This window comes from Chrysochloris asiatica, unplaced genomic scaffold, assembly GCF_000296735.1.
Source record: "Chrysochloris asiatica unplaced genomic scaffold, ChrAsi1.0 scaffold00112, whole genome shotgun sequence".
Classification (NCBI taxonomy): Eukaryota; Metazoa; Chordata; class Mammalia; order Afrosoricida; family Chrysochloridae; genus Chrysochloris; species Chrysochloris asiatica.
Genome location: NW_006408630.1, coordinates 7,490,462 through 7,505,149, shown reverse-complemented (window position 1 = coordinate 7,505,149; position 14,688 = coordinate 7,490,462).

Genomic DNA, 14,688 nt, shown 5'->3' with positions numbered 1-14,688 from the left:
TTATAGGGTATACCCTTTGGTCGATTGATGATGCATGGAGGGGATTGGAACCATGGCAATGAAATGATGTACAGTGGAATGAATGTAAAACTAAATTTCTCCCATGTAAAATATCATATAATTCACAATAAAACATGGAAAAAATAAAACATACATGAAGAAAGTAAAAGGTCATTGAAAAGATAGAAAAAAAAGAAAAGACCAAAATGATGTCAGAAGTGACTGGAACATGCTCTTGAACATAGAATAGATAAAGTGAAGTGAAGAAATAATGAAGCAAATGAGCCACATAGAAAATTTCAAGGACAGTTCAATAAGACAATGTATATATGCAAAGATCTGCAATTAGAAAGTAAAAACCATTTCTCATGCTGAAAAAAAAAACTGAAGAAAAAATTCAAGCTCCATATTGCAATGCTGAAGGATTCTATGGGAAAACTATTGAATAACAGGAAGCATCAAGGGAAGATGGAAGGAAGATATAGTCACTGTATCAAAAATAATTGGCTGACATTCAGCCATTTCAGGAAGTAGCATATAATCAAGAATTGATGGGCTTGCAGGAAGAAATCCAAGTTTCACTGGAGGCACTGTTGGCAAACAAGGCACCAGGAATTGACAGAAAGCAAATTGAGATCTTTCAACAAGTTGGTACATCATTCGAGGTGCTCAGTTGTTTACATGATGAAATTTGAAGTACATCTACCTAGCTAGCTGACTGGAAGAGATACATACTTATGCCCATTCCAAAGAAAGATGAATCAGAAGAATGTGGAAACTATTGAAAATACTACTTTTATCATACAAAAATGAAATTTTATGAGATAATGCAAAAATGTTATAGCTCAAGATAGACAGGGAACTTCCAGAAATTCAAACTGGATTGAGAATATGTGAAATGAAGGATATAATTGCTGATAATCAGATGGATCTTGACTGACAAAAGAGAATACTAGAAAGATGTTTACTTGTGTTTTATTGACTAGGCAAAGGCATTCAATTGTGTACATTCTAACAAATTATAGATAACATTCAGAAGAATGAAAATTCCATAACAATTAATTATGCTCATAGGGAGCCTGTACGACGACTAAGAGACAGTTGTTCAAATGAACAAGTGGATACTGTGTGGTTTAAACTAAGGAAATGTGCACATGTCAAGATTGTATTCTTTCCCCATACTTATGAAATTGTATGCTGAAAAAATAATCTGAGTTGGACTATATGAAGAAGAATGTGGTATCAGGATTGGAGGAAGACTCATTAACAGCCTACAATATTCAGATGACACAACCTTACTTGCTCAAAAAAAGAGGACATGAAGCACTTAGGAATATACCTCACCATAAAAGAAAACAAAACCCTAATCCTCACAACTGGAACAAAAAGCAGTATCTTGATAAATGGAGAAAGCATCTCAAGGTTTTCATTGTACCTGGATTCACACTCAGTGCCAATGGAAGTAGCAATTAGCCTATCATTCAAAGCCTGCATTGCTAATCTGCTTTAAGCAGATCTCTTTTGTTGTTGTTGTTAGCTGCCATCAAGTCAGTACAGACTCATAGTGACCCTATGTACAACAGAATGAAACACTGCCCGGTCCTGGGCCAGCCTCACACTTGTTGCCACACTTGAGCCCATTGATGCTGCCACTTTGCCAATCCATCTCACTGAGGGGTCTTCCTCTTTTTCACTGACCGTTCACCTTACTAAACATGATATCCTTTGCAGTGACCGTTTCCTCCTGACAATATGTCCAAATTATGAAAGACAAAGTTTGGTCATCCTGGCCTCCAAGGATCTCGTTAGAGTGTTAAAAGACAAAGCTGTCACTTTAAAGATTAATGTATGCCTGAGCCAAATCATAGCATCTTCAAGGGCCTCATATGCATATAAAAGTTGGATAATGAATAAGGAAGAAAAAAGAACTTACAGTGGAGTGGTGGTGGAGGTTATGAGCCGTGGAGTCGGTTCCGACCCATAGCGACCCTGTACAGGGTTTCTGAGGCTGTAAATCTTTACAGGAGCAGAAAGCCTCATCTTTCTCCCACGGAACAGCTGGTAGTTTCGAACTGCTGACCTTGCAGTTCACAGCCCGATTCATAACCACTATGCTACCAGAGCTCCTTTATGGTGGAGAAGAATAGTAAATATACTTTGCACTATGCTAAAAAGAAAAAAAAGGACACCACCCATCCCTCTTATGACACACTTTATTTCTCATCTGGGTTCTATAATTCATTGCAATGGCCACACAGAATTCAGACAACATACTCACAGTTATGGGATTTTTTAGGGAAACAAACACATTACAATTCAGGTCAGAAATACTTAGGGCAAAGCTGTTTTAGTCAAGACAATCTCTCCTCAGCTGAGCCCATAGGTAGGGCTCTGTCTACCCGGCCAATGTTAAACAGGACACACTGCTCCATCAATGTGAAGGCACTTGGTTCTAACTCAATGGATTACCAAATCTAACTCTCCCAATTAAGTGCCTGGAGGCACCCTACTTTACCAGGAAGCTTTGTGCCCAAAGTCACTCAATTTTGCTTGCATTGTGAAACCTTCTGCCCATAGTCACTTGCTTTGTGGAAAGTAAATCCAACTAGTCTGTGCTCTGGCTCTTGGTTCTGCTACTGCTACTGCTCTTTTGCTCCTCCTCCAGTGTCACCGTTTTACATTTCTGGGTTGAGGAAATTCAATGTGCAGGAACCTCAGAGTCCAAAGGACACACTCCACTCAAGACTCCTCTTCTTTAATGATCATAAGATTACCTGATCTGTTTCCGAGATGGCTCATTTTATACCCATGCCAGAATTTCAAGTTTTCACAATTAACCCTATTAACAATCACTCAAAATGAATCATATAATCCATGAACAGGATATCCTCCCACACCTTCTTTTACCCAGAGCAATCTGGAAAAAGTGGTTTGGTGGGACTTTACAAGGACTATGACTAGAAGAAACAACCAGAATATTCCTCAGAAGCAAGATGGCAAGAATTTCATACACACTGGATGGGCCATAAGGAGGGGCCAGTTCCTTAAAAATGACATATTACTTGGTAAAGTAAAAGAATAAGACACTCAAGAGGTGAATTGGCACACTGAGTACAATGGGTTCAAATATAACAATCATTTTGAGTATGGTGAATATTGGGATGCATTTAGTTTGATTGTTCCTAGTGTCACTATGAGTCAGGACTGATTTGATTACTCATAATGTCTGTCAGTTTGTCATACTGTGGTGGCTCATATGTTGTTGTGATGGTGCAACACTGTCACACAGCACCAGAATATTGAACATTGAAACATTGATGAAATACACAATATTTCAGACATACTGCCGGAAGATGAGCCCCTCAGGTTGTAAGGCACCCAAAATATGCCTGTGGAAAAGGTTTTTCCTCAAAGTAGAGTTGACCATGATGATGTGAATGGAATAAAGCTTTTTGGACCTTCATTTATTGATGGGGCATAACTAAAAACGAGAAGAAAGAGATGAAAAACCCCATTAATAATCGCAACATAGAATGTTGTTGCATGCCGTCGAGTCAATTCTGACCCATAGCGACCCTGTATAGGGTGTCCAAAGAGCACCTGGGGAGCTTGAGCTGCTGACTTTGCAGTTCAAATATCCTTGCAGTCTGGTGCATTAACTCCCAACGCCACACCAGTACTCCAATATAGAATGTAGAATGTATGAATGTATGAATTTAGGAAAATTAGAAGTTGTCAAAAATGAATAGATATAGCTATACTAGGCATTGTTGTTGTTGTTAAGTGCCGCCGAGTTGGTTCCGACCCATAGCGTCCCTGTACAGGGTTTCCACATTAGTGAGCTAAAACCACTACTTGTTTGTCAGTTTGTCGTTTGGCTTGCATGTTGCTGTGATTCTGGAAGCTATGCCACCAGAATTGTAAATACCAACAGGGTCACTCATGGTGGACAGGTTTAAGCTGAGCTTCCAGATGAAAACAGACTAGGAAGAAGAAGAGATGGACTACTTCTGAATATTTCAGTCACTGAAAACCATGTGAATAGCAGCGAAACACTGTGAGATAGTGCCAGAATATTGAACACGGAAACATTATGAAGAGCACTAGAATAATAACTGCATCGAATTTCTGACATTTCAAGGATTTTCCCCAAAGAGAACACAGCTTTGAATTCAGCTTTCTAGACCCTAGAACTGTGAGATTAAAAATATCCCTCACCTTTTAATAATTTGTTACAGTAGCCCTAGAAAGCTAATAGAGTCATGAGGAAGAGGCAGTATGAGACCTGAAAGAATATTTCTGGAATCATTGGGCGATTAACTATCAGGGCAAAGATTTTAGAATGGGTGCTGGTTCCAGGTGTGTGTAGTCTCTGCTTTACCATCCTCTGTTCCAGGGCCCAGTACTTGTGTCCTTTGAGAAAATATCTAGAATAAAAAGAAGCAATAATGTTATCACGGGTCAGAGAACATTACAGGAATATCACTTGAAAGAGGGTCACAAAGGTAGATGGTAATTTTTTACTTGCAAGAGATGAACAGCAAAGTTTTGTAGATGTTTTTCAGCCACGATACAGTCAAAGCCAATGGCAGAATAGAATCACAGTGTCAAAAGAAAGAGAAAGATGGAAGGATAGGTTGGGTGATGTTGTATTAACAAAATACTATCAAATCTCAGTGGTTTGAAACATCAAAGGGTTATTTCTTGCTTTTGGCACATGTTCATGACAGGTTGTCAGGAAGGCTTTCCTCTTCATAATCGCCCAGTGACTCCGGCTGATGGAAGGGAAGTCAACCATTGATAATGTTCTATCACTGTGACTGAGCCAAAGAAAATTTCTGAAGGGCCTTGTACTTCCACTCACAATTCACTGGCCAGACATGGCCTGGAAAGGGAAGAAATTAGAAATACTGATGAATAGCATTTGTTAATCACAACAGATGGTAAATGCTGCAGGTGATGGCTCTGATTATAATTTAGATAAATATAACCTGAACCTGTTTTTAAAATAGTACTATTTTGGGAAATTCCCTTTTGTCACATGCGGCTTGGCTCAGAGGTGATCCTAAGATCCCACACAACCACAAGAATACTAGGATGAGGGCCCCTTCTCAATCTTTCCACAGTTCCATCTAGTTTGATCGAACTGCACACACAAGATACAGATCTGGCAAATGAAAACCATTTAACTGCTCACAGAAATCAAAGAGAAAACAACAGGAACAGTCTCAGGATGAGTGGTCCATGCTGGCTTCAAAGCTGTTTGAGAGGAGATGGGGACTTATCTACATGTGTCTTACTTTGTACCATAAGTGAGGGACCCCCAGCCAGCTTTGTGCTCTAGGGACTTGCTCTATAGAAATTCTCCTGTCTGACAACTAAGGATGCCTGGTAGAATTTTATCACTTTAGCCCTACAACTTAATCTTGGAAGAACATCAGTGTTCAGGGTGGGTTACTGTTTGTCTTGAAGGCTAATAATACATCAAGAGTAGGAGTGGGGAATGACTGCCGCTAATGAGCCATCTGAAGAATAGCACTTCCATTCCCTCCATTTCCAACTCCACCACTCCTCTGTCAGTTTATCATATTGTGGTGACTTGTGTCTTGCTATGTTGTTATGCCACCAGAATTTGAAATACCAACAGAATCATGGTGGACAGGTTTCAGCAGAGCTTTCAGACTAAGGCAGACCAGCAAGAAGGATAGGTGAATCAATTCTGAAGGTTACTCACTAAAAACTTTATGAATATTAACAGAACATTGTCCAATATAGTGCAAGAAGATGAGTACGGACACTAAAAAATACAAGTAGGGAAGAGTAAAGTAGAGTTGATCTTAATGACATGGGTGGAGTACAGCTTTCAGGACATTTATTTACTGCTAGGGTACAACTTAAAATGAGAAGAAACAGCTTCAGACATTCTTTAATATTTCCTGTTGGCTTCCAGGCCAGAGCTGGCAGATTCAGTTTTGTACCTGTGGCACAAGTTTTGCCCAAGTGGCTTAAAAGACAAATCACAGTCTTTTTTCTCAACTCTGTTTCTTGTCATTTGTTGAAAAAATCAAACATTTTAACACTTCCTATTTTTTAAATTGAATTTGAAATCAGGACTGAAAACGAAAACAATAATGGGTAATATTTTGGAATTTTTGGGTGTACTATTTTTCTGCAGTAGCGCTTTAGCATAAGCACTGGAGTGTTGACTGCAAGGTTTGCAGTTCAAAACTACCAACCACTCTTTCTAAATCCTATGCAGGAATGCTATGAATCAGAACTGACTTGATGATACTTATTCTTCATATCAAGGAGCTCTGGTAGCATAGTCACTATGAATTGGGCTGCTAACCTCAGGGACAGCAGTTTGTAACTACCAGTTGTTTCGCAGGAGAAGGATGAGGTTTTCTGCTCCTGGAAAGATTTACAGCTTCGGAAACCCTGTACAGGGTCACTGGGAGTTGGAGCTGACTCCATGGCACATAACCACCAGAAAACTCTCTGGCCCAATGATTGGAAGAGATCTGTATTTGTGCCCATTCCAAAGAGAGGTGACCCAACAGAATGCGGAAATCATTGGACAATCTCTTTGATATCCCATGCGAGTAAAGTTTTACTAAAAGTAATACAGAAATGGCTACAAGTATACATTGACAGAGAACTTCCAGAGGTTCAATACGGATTCAGACGAGGGCGAGGAACAGGGGATATTATTGATGATGCCTGATGGATCTTAGCTGAAAGCAGAGAATATCAGAAAGATGTTTACCTGTGCTTTACTGACTACACAAACACTTTCAATTGTGTGGATCATGACAAACTATGGACAGTATTGCAAAGTGTGAGTATTCCTGAACACTTAATTGTGCTCATGAGGAATCTGTACATGAACCAAGAGGCAGTTCTTCCAACAAAACATGGGAACATTGAATGGTTTAAAATTAAGAAAGGTGGGGCTGGGTTGTATTCTTTACTATACATATTCAACCTGTATGCTGAGCAAATCATCCGAGAAGCTGAGTTATATGAAGAAAAATGTGGCATAGGGATTGGAGGAAGACTCATTAACAACCTGCAATATGCAGATGATACAACTTTGCTTGCTGAAAGTGAAGAGGACTTAAAATATTTACTGATGAAGGTCAAAGAGCACAGCCTTCGGTATGGATTGCTTCTCAATGTAAAGAAAACAAAAATCCTCACCACTGGACCAATAAACACCATTTTTATTAATGGAGAAAAGATTGAAGTTGTCAAGGACTTCATTCAACTTGGATCAGCCATCAACACTCATGGAAGCAGCAGTCAAGAAATCAAATGACGCATTGTATTAGGCAAAACAGCCGCACAAGACCTTTTTAAAGTGTTGAAGAGCACAGATGTCAGCTTGAGGACTAAGGTATGCCTGACCCAAACTATGGTATTTTCAATAACCTCATATGCATGTAAAAGCTGGACAGTGAATAAGGAAGACTGTAGAATAATTAATGCATTTGAGTTATGGTGTTGGAGGAGAATATTTAAAGTGCCATGGGCTGCCAAAAGAACCAATAGATCTGTGTTGGAATAAGTGTAGCCAGAGTGCTCCTTGGAGGCCAGAATAGCCAAACTTTGGCTTTCATACTTTGGACATATTGTCAGGAGGGACCAGTTGCTGAAGAATGATATCATGTTTGGTAAGCTTGAGGGTCAGAGAAAATGAGGAAGTCTCCCAGCAAGATGGGTTGGCAAAGTGGCAACATCAATGGGCTCAAGTGTGGCAATAATTGTGAGGTTGGCCAAGGACCGGACAGTGTTTCGTTCTGTTGTACATAAGTTTGCTATGAATTAATAATAACTCAATGGCACCTAACAACAACAACATATCCCAACATTTTTTATTCTATTTATTCTTTGTTCAAAAGTAGAAAAATTTGTTATGTATGCATGGAATCTTTACCAAATGTTTCCAATTTTTTTTTTCACTATCTGTATTATATTCTCAAATGGTTTCTTTATTGCTCCAACAAGATTTCTTAATTTTCTAGTTGGTTTTAATTTTTCTAATGATTTTCTTAACCTCAAGTTTTTTGGTTTTTTTTTTTACTTTTTAGCTTTTTGGGTTCAGTATTCATCTTTTGCCATTTTATTTACTTTTAATTGATCTTTCACATTTTAAACTAGTTTTTCAGAGTATTTACAAATATTTATTTAGGAATGTGTGGAAGTGTTTCTGAAGCTATTCAAACTAAAAATTATCTAAATTAAATCAAATATGCAACTGCTTAGTCATAGTAGCCACATTTCAGATAATGTGTGCTATGGGTTAATGTGTTAGACTACAAAGTCCGTTGTACTGCAAGTCTGTGGTTCAAGGTTACCAGCTGCTCCTTGTAAACCCTATGCAGTGTCACTATGGACCAGAACCGACTCGACAGCACTTAACAACAACAACATATTGGCTTACAGACCTGTAGTGGCCTAGTGGGTTATGCATTGGGATGCTAATGCAAGCTCAGCAGTTTGAATCCACCAGTGGCTATGCTGGAGAAAGATAAAGCTTTCTGCTCCCATAAAAATTTATAGTCCCTGGAACTCTATACAGATTAGGTCTAACAGCACCTATCCATCACCACTACATATATTTTTTGCTGTTGTTATTAAGAACTGTCAAGTCAGTTCCAACTTACACCAACCTTATACAGGGTTTCTGAGGAGTGGTTGGTGGGTTTGAAGTGCCAATCTTGTGGTGAGCAGTCCAGTGCTTATGCTATGTAGCCACACCAGAATTCCTTATAGGTGTTTATTGTTGTTGTTGTCCAAACCCATAGCAACCCTATGTGCAACAGAATGGACCACTGCATGGTCCTGCGTCATCCTCACAATTACCACTACATTGTTACTAACACAGTGCCAACCCATCTCGTTGGGGTCTCCCTCTTTTTTGCTGTCCCTCTACTTTATCAAGCATGATGTCCTTCTCCGTGGACTGGTTCCTCCTGACAATGTGTCCAAAATTTGAGAGAAGAAGTCTGGCCATCTTGTCTTCTAAGGAGCATTCTAGTTGTACTTCTTCCAACACACATCTATTTGTTCTTCTGGAATTCTAGTCCTCAAACTAACATCTTTGCTCTTGAACTCTTTAAAGAGGTCTTGTGCATCAGACTTGTTTAATGCAATAAGTTGTTTGATTTCATGACAGCTGCTTTCATGAGTGTTGATGGTATATGTAAGTAAAATGAAGTCTTTGACAGTTTCAATATTTTCTCCATTAATCATGATAGTATATATTGGTTCAGTGGTGAGGACTTTTTGTTTTCTTTACTTTAAGGCACAACTCATACCAAAGGCTATGGTCTTTTATATTCACCAGTAAAATTTAAGTCCTCTTCACATTCAGCAAACAAGGTTGTATTATCTGCATATCACAGGTTGTTAATGAGTCTTCCTTCAATCCTGATGCTGTTTTTCATATAATCCAGTTTCTCAGATTATTTGCTCAGCATACAGATTGAGTAAGTATGGTGAAAGAATAGAACTCTGGCTCACACCTTTCCTAATTTTAAACCATTCAGTGTTCCCTTGTTCTGTTAGAACAACTGCTTCTTGTCCTATGTACAGGTTCCTAATGAGCACAATTAAGTGTTCCAGGATACTCATACTTTGTTTGCCATGTTGTCCATAGTTTGTCAGAATTAACATTATCAAAAATCTTTGCGTAGTCAATAAAGCACAGGTAAATATCTTTCTCAAATTTTCTGTTATCAACCAAGATCCATCTGACATCAGCAATGATATCCCTGGTTCCATATCCTCTTCTGAAACTGGCTTGAACCTCTGGAAGTTCTCTGTCAATGTATGGTTGCAACTGTTTCTGTATTACCTTTAGCAAAACTTTACTCACATGGATATCAGTGATATTGTCTGATGATTTATGCATTCCATTGGGTCACCTCTCTTTGAAATGGGCACAAATACAGATCTCTTCAAATGAGTTGGCTAGGCAGTTCTCTTTCAAATTTCTTGGCATAGATGAGTGAGTGCTTCAAGTGCTACTTCACTTTGTTGAAAGATTTCAACTTGTATTCCACCAGTTCCTGGTGCCTTATTCTTTCCCAATGACTTCTTTACCATCATAGAAAGGCCTAGACCAATGTTGCTCTGGAACACACATGTCTCTTTGTGTGTTTTTGTGTGGGGTCGAATGTTTATTTTCTGTTCATATATTACCTACCTGACTGTGAATCCAGATAAGGGTTTTAATCTCAGGGAAAATAAAAAAGTTATCTCCTAAAATCCTAGAACTGCCCTTCTCCCAAGTTTTTCTTGCAGCAGAAAAAAAAGTTCCCTATTATTTCCACCACTCGTCTTTAAAGGGCCAAATAAAGGATTCTGTTGGGTCACTTAGAACCTTGTCACTCATTTTCAAAGAAATCTGGATAGTGTGCATTGCTTTTTTGTCCTTGGTACAATTTTACTATCCTTGACTGATATTCTTTCTACTCTCTGGTTTTAGTGGTAAGTAGTATTATAGTTTTATACCAGATGCACTTTTCTTTCCCAAAGTTTCACTCTCTTTCCTGACTTCATGATTTCCATTGGTTGGAAACAGAACAATCTTTTTATTTTTTCTTCTTCTTTCTGTCATGTTTTACTGAGAAGTTATTTCAAGCTCTTAACAAAGGCAGAAAAGTAATAAAAGTGTTTGTTAGAGTAGGCTGGAGTGTGTGTGTTGGGAGAAGGTAGTAGGCCAGACATGGGGAAGTAATTTAGAAAAATCTGGTGTGGCACTGTGGGCTCGACTGCAACATTGGTTTGAACTGCAAGGTCTGTGATTCAGGCTCATCAGCTGCTCTTCGGAAACCCTATTTAGGGATGCTATGGATCAGGACTGACTAGAAGGCACTTAACAACAAAAAAGAAATTACTTATGCATGAAGTAGTTTAGGAATGAGGTTGTATGGATCTAGTGTCCCTGTATTGGTTTTCTGTGGCTGTGGGAGCTTAGAAAGCCTCATTTTTCTCCCATGGAATGGCTGGTAATTTCGAAATGCTGACCATGAGGTTAGCAGCATGGTTCCTAAGTACTACACTATGAACCACCTTTTAAAAATGATATTCTAGAAATACTATGTCCAACAGATTTTTTAGGTTTTAAATGTATTTTTTTCATCTGTAATTGCAGCAGTAATCTCTGAAGAGTCCTGTATAAACCAGAGAAGGCCATCTAAGGATATGTTAATGACAGTGATCCAAACTAAGTAACATACCTACCACACACATACACACACTCACACAACAACCCATACAAATAAGGAACTAGAATTTTGTTTTGTTTCCTTAATGAAAAATATGATTCCTTTTTACAGTTGGTTATATAAATCAAGTTGTTTATTATGATCAGCATTGAGGTTCTGAACTCAGAATAGGTGCTCTAAACCATAACATTCAAATCTATACTTCAAGATTTTCTGCCCCAATTTGCACTCAACTGTTGTTTTTTAGTGGCCTTGAGTTGGTTCAGATCCATAGCAATCCTGTATAGTGATCCTGGATAGGGTTTCTGAGAGAGTAAATTTTTGCAGGACAGAATGGTTTGTGGGCTGAAACTGCTGACCAGTGCTTACTCTCTAGAGTCACTGGGCTCCCAGCACTCAATTAGTGATGATTAGCGTTCACTTGCAAAGTTCATTTCCCTAGGGTTCCATTGTTTCTTTCATATAACAGATATTTATTGAGTAACAAGTATTTATTGAGTACCCATTGCGCGCTAGACTCTTCTTTAAGTCTTAAGATATCCAAACTTTTGATCATTACATTATAAAAGTTAGTATCTGTGTAAATGTGGTATGACAGAAATCAGACATTATTAACTAAAAATTACTCATCTATAAGTAAAGTTAAATTTATATAGTGTTCCCTTAGCCTTCTTTTTCTATTCTTCAAATGCTCCTATTAGAATAAGAAACATTATTTTCAAGACATCTTGGTGTAGATTTCAAAATCTCTTGAGTAACATCTAAAATAGCCTTCACAATAGCACTAGCCAGTGCATTTTATTACAGAAATTGTGTGTTTTATGCAGCCTTATATTCTGGTCTTCTTACATTTTCTTTGGTAGAAAAATCTACCCCTATAAATCATGACAAAGACTATAGAAATAGCTTGGAGGTTTGCCAATCTTAGCAGTGTACTTTCAAATCAAGGAAATGTTATAAAATCAATATATAAATAGCACACTTGGCAAAATGTTCAGCTTTGAAAGAAATGGATGACTTTTTTGAAGAGGAAGAGTAATGCGAATCAGACAGTGAAGTTCAAGAAGCCAATTCCATAAGTCCGCTTTCCTGTGTTGTACACATAATCCCCTTAGAGGACCTTTAATATCCCAGATCTTCCTCACTTATGAGAAACCTTTTCTTCTCTATACAATATAGTGTTAAGTGCATTGCAGGATTACTATCTCCATTTTCTTTTTTCTAAAAGCCTCTTTAGTGCAGTTTCTGATTCTTTTGGAATAACTTTTTGCAATATATAAACTTTTCATCTTTGTAAAATCTCAGATGCTTCTTTTCCATTTTCACTAATGCTAACTTCTCCACTTTCAGTGGTACAAAGAGACGTGTTTCCTCAATATTCTTCCTGTTTTCATTCTTCCCTCATTGCCCTTAAGGTTCTGTTCATGTTATTCTCTCTGTATCATTGTTTAGATTCATGCTTTCTTTCTACGACTTCATCCAAAGGACCCCTGTTAATATGTTGTTGTTGTGAAGTGCCGTTAAGTCGACTCCGACCCATAGCGACCCTATATAGGGTTTCCAAGGAGCAGCTGGTAAGCTTGAACTGCCGACCTTGCAGTTCAAATGGCTTTGCAGTCTGGCGCATTAACCCACAGCGCCACACCAAGACTCCCCGGTTAATATAGTGGGTGACAAATTGGGATGGTAATCGCAGGTCACCCGTTTGAATCTACTAGCTGCTCTACGGGAGTAAGGTAAGTCTTTCTGCTCTGGTAAATATTTACAGGCTCAGAAGCCCCACGCAGGCTCACTATGAGTTGGAACCGACTCCATGGCACACCACACGACCTCGGCAAATGACAACTAAATTAATCTTTCCTTTATTCAATACTTTCACAGAGCTCTACCTGTTTTGTATTTCTACTATTTGAAAGTTTCTTATATAATCATAAAAACATCAACTGAAAGAACATGATGTAAAGCATAAGGCAAATAATGGCTAGAATGGCCTAATTGGAGACCTTATTATGTTATTTGACCTCATCTGGTAGATGTTTTTTAATTTGTATTTGGACAATGATTGAACATGAGGCCTAAAGACCTAAGACATGAACTATATGGCTGATCTTCTAGCTTAATAATAACATATATATGCATTCAATTCTTACTGTGTGGCAGACACTGTACAAAGCATTTAATGATATTATCTCATTTATCTCCCACAACAATTATACCTGACAAATGAGAAAATTGATGTGTGAAGAAGTTAACCATTTCTCCAAGATCAAACAGCTAGGAAGTGACCAAACTGGGCTTCATAACCAGCTTTATTTGACTTTACAACCTATACTCATTACAGAAGCAGCTTTCCAAATCCTGGTTAGTGCTCCCTCCATTCTGTCACATAAACTTCTTTATGATTTCTTATGCACAGTGGTATAAATTGCAGGAACCGGGGTTAGGAAGAATTGACTAATAGAGCAAACAGACAAGGTCACTCAAATCTGCAATATCCTCACAGATCTCACTCTGTTAAAGTATCTGAGATGCTAATCTGGGCATAATGTATAATGTACAATAACAATTAAAAAAAAAAAAAAACTGCTTTTTTTTCCAAGCATTGCTTAGAATTTTTCTTGATTCATTTGAGTTCCTCCAGAAAAAAAATCACAATGTAAAGTCATTCTTTACATTTAATGTCTTGAGTTTGAACAAAGGGATGTAAGATGCTATGGTGTGGAAACTGGCAAAGTACACAGAACAAAAGAGGACAAAGGGCCCTTAAAATCACAGCATTCCACTTCATTTTACTTTGTGTTGTTATGTCGAAACTTGAATTTGCAATTTTTCTAGTAAGAGACTATAGTAGTATATGTACTATATATAATAGTAGAGATATGATCAATTATTATTAGCTTGAAACCATAGATTAAAAAAAAAGATTTAAGATCATATAAGGGGATTTTAAAAAGTTTATGGAAAAGTTCATGATTTGGGAAGAATTCTTACATCTAGTTCTTGTTGTTAATTGCCTTTGTGAATCAGTTCATAGCCTATTTTCTTGACCAAAGAGCAATATTTGAAAATCTGACACCAATATTTTGATTAAAATACATATTTGCATTGTTGTCACCAGTTGTCCCAATGATATACCCTCAAAAATAGTTTTGGATTTAATTTAGTACTTATGTCCCTAATATATACCTAATCCAATATATATTTGGTGTTGTTAAGTGCCGTCAAGTTGATTTCAACTCATAGCGACCCAATATAGCATTTCCGAGGAGCAGCAGGTAAGCTTGAACTGCCAACCTTGCAGTTCAAACGGCTTTGCAGTCTGACAGTGCCATACCACGACTCCCTGGAGCTCTGGTAGCATAGTGGTTATGAATCTGCTAACCTCAAGGTCAGCAGTTCGAAACTACCAGTGGTTCCATGGGAGAAACATGAGGCATTCTGCTCCAGTAAAGAT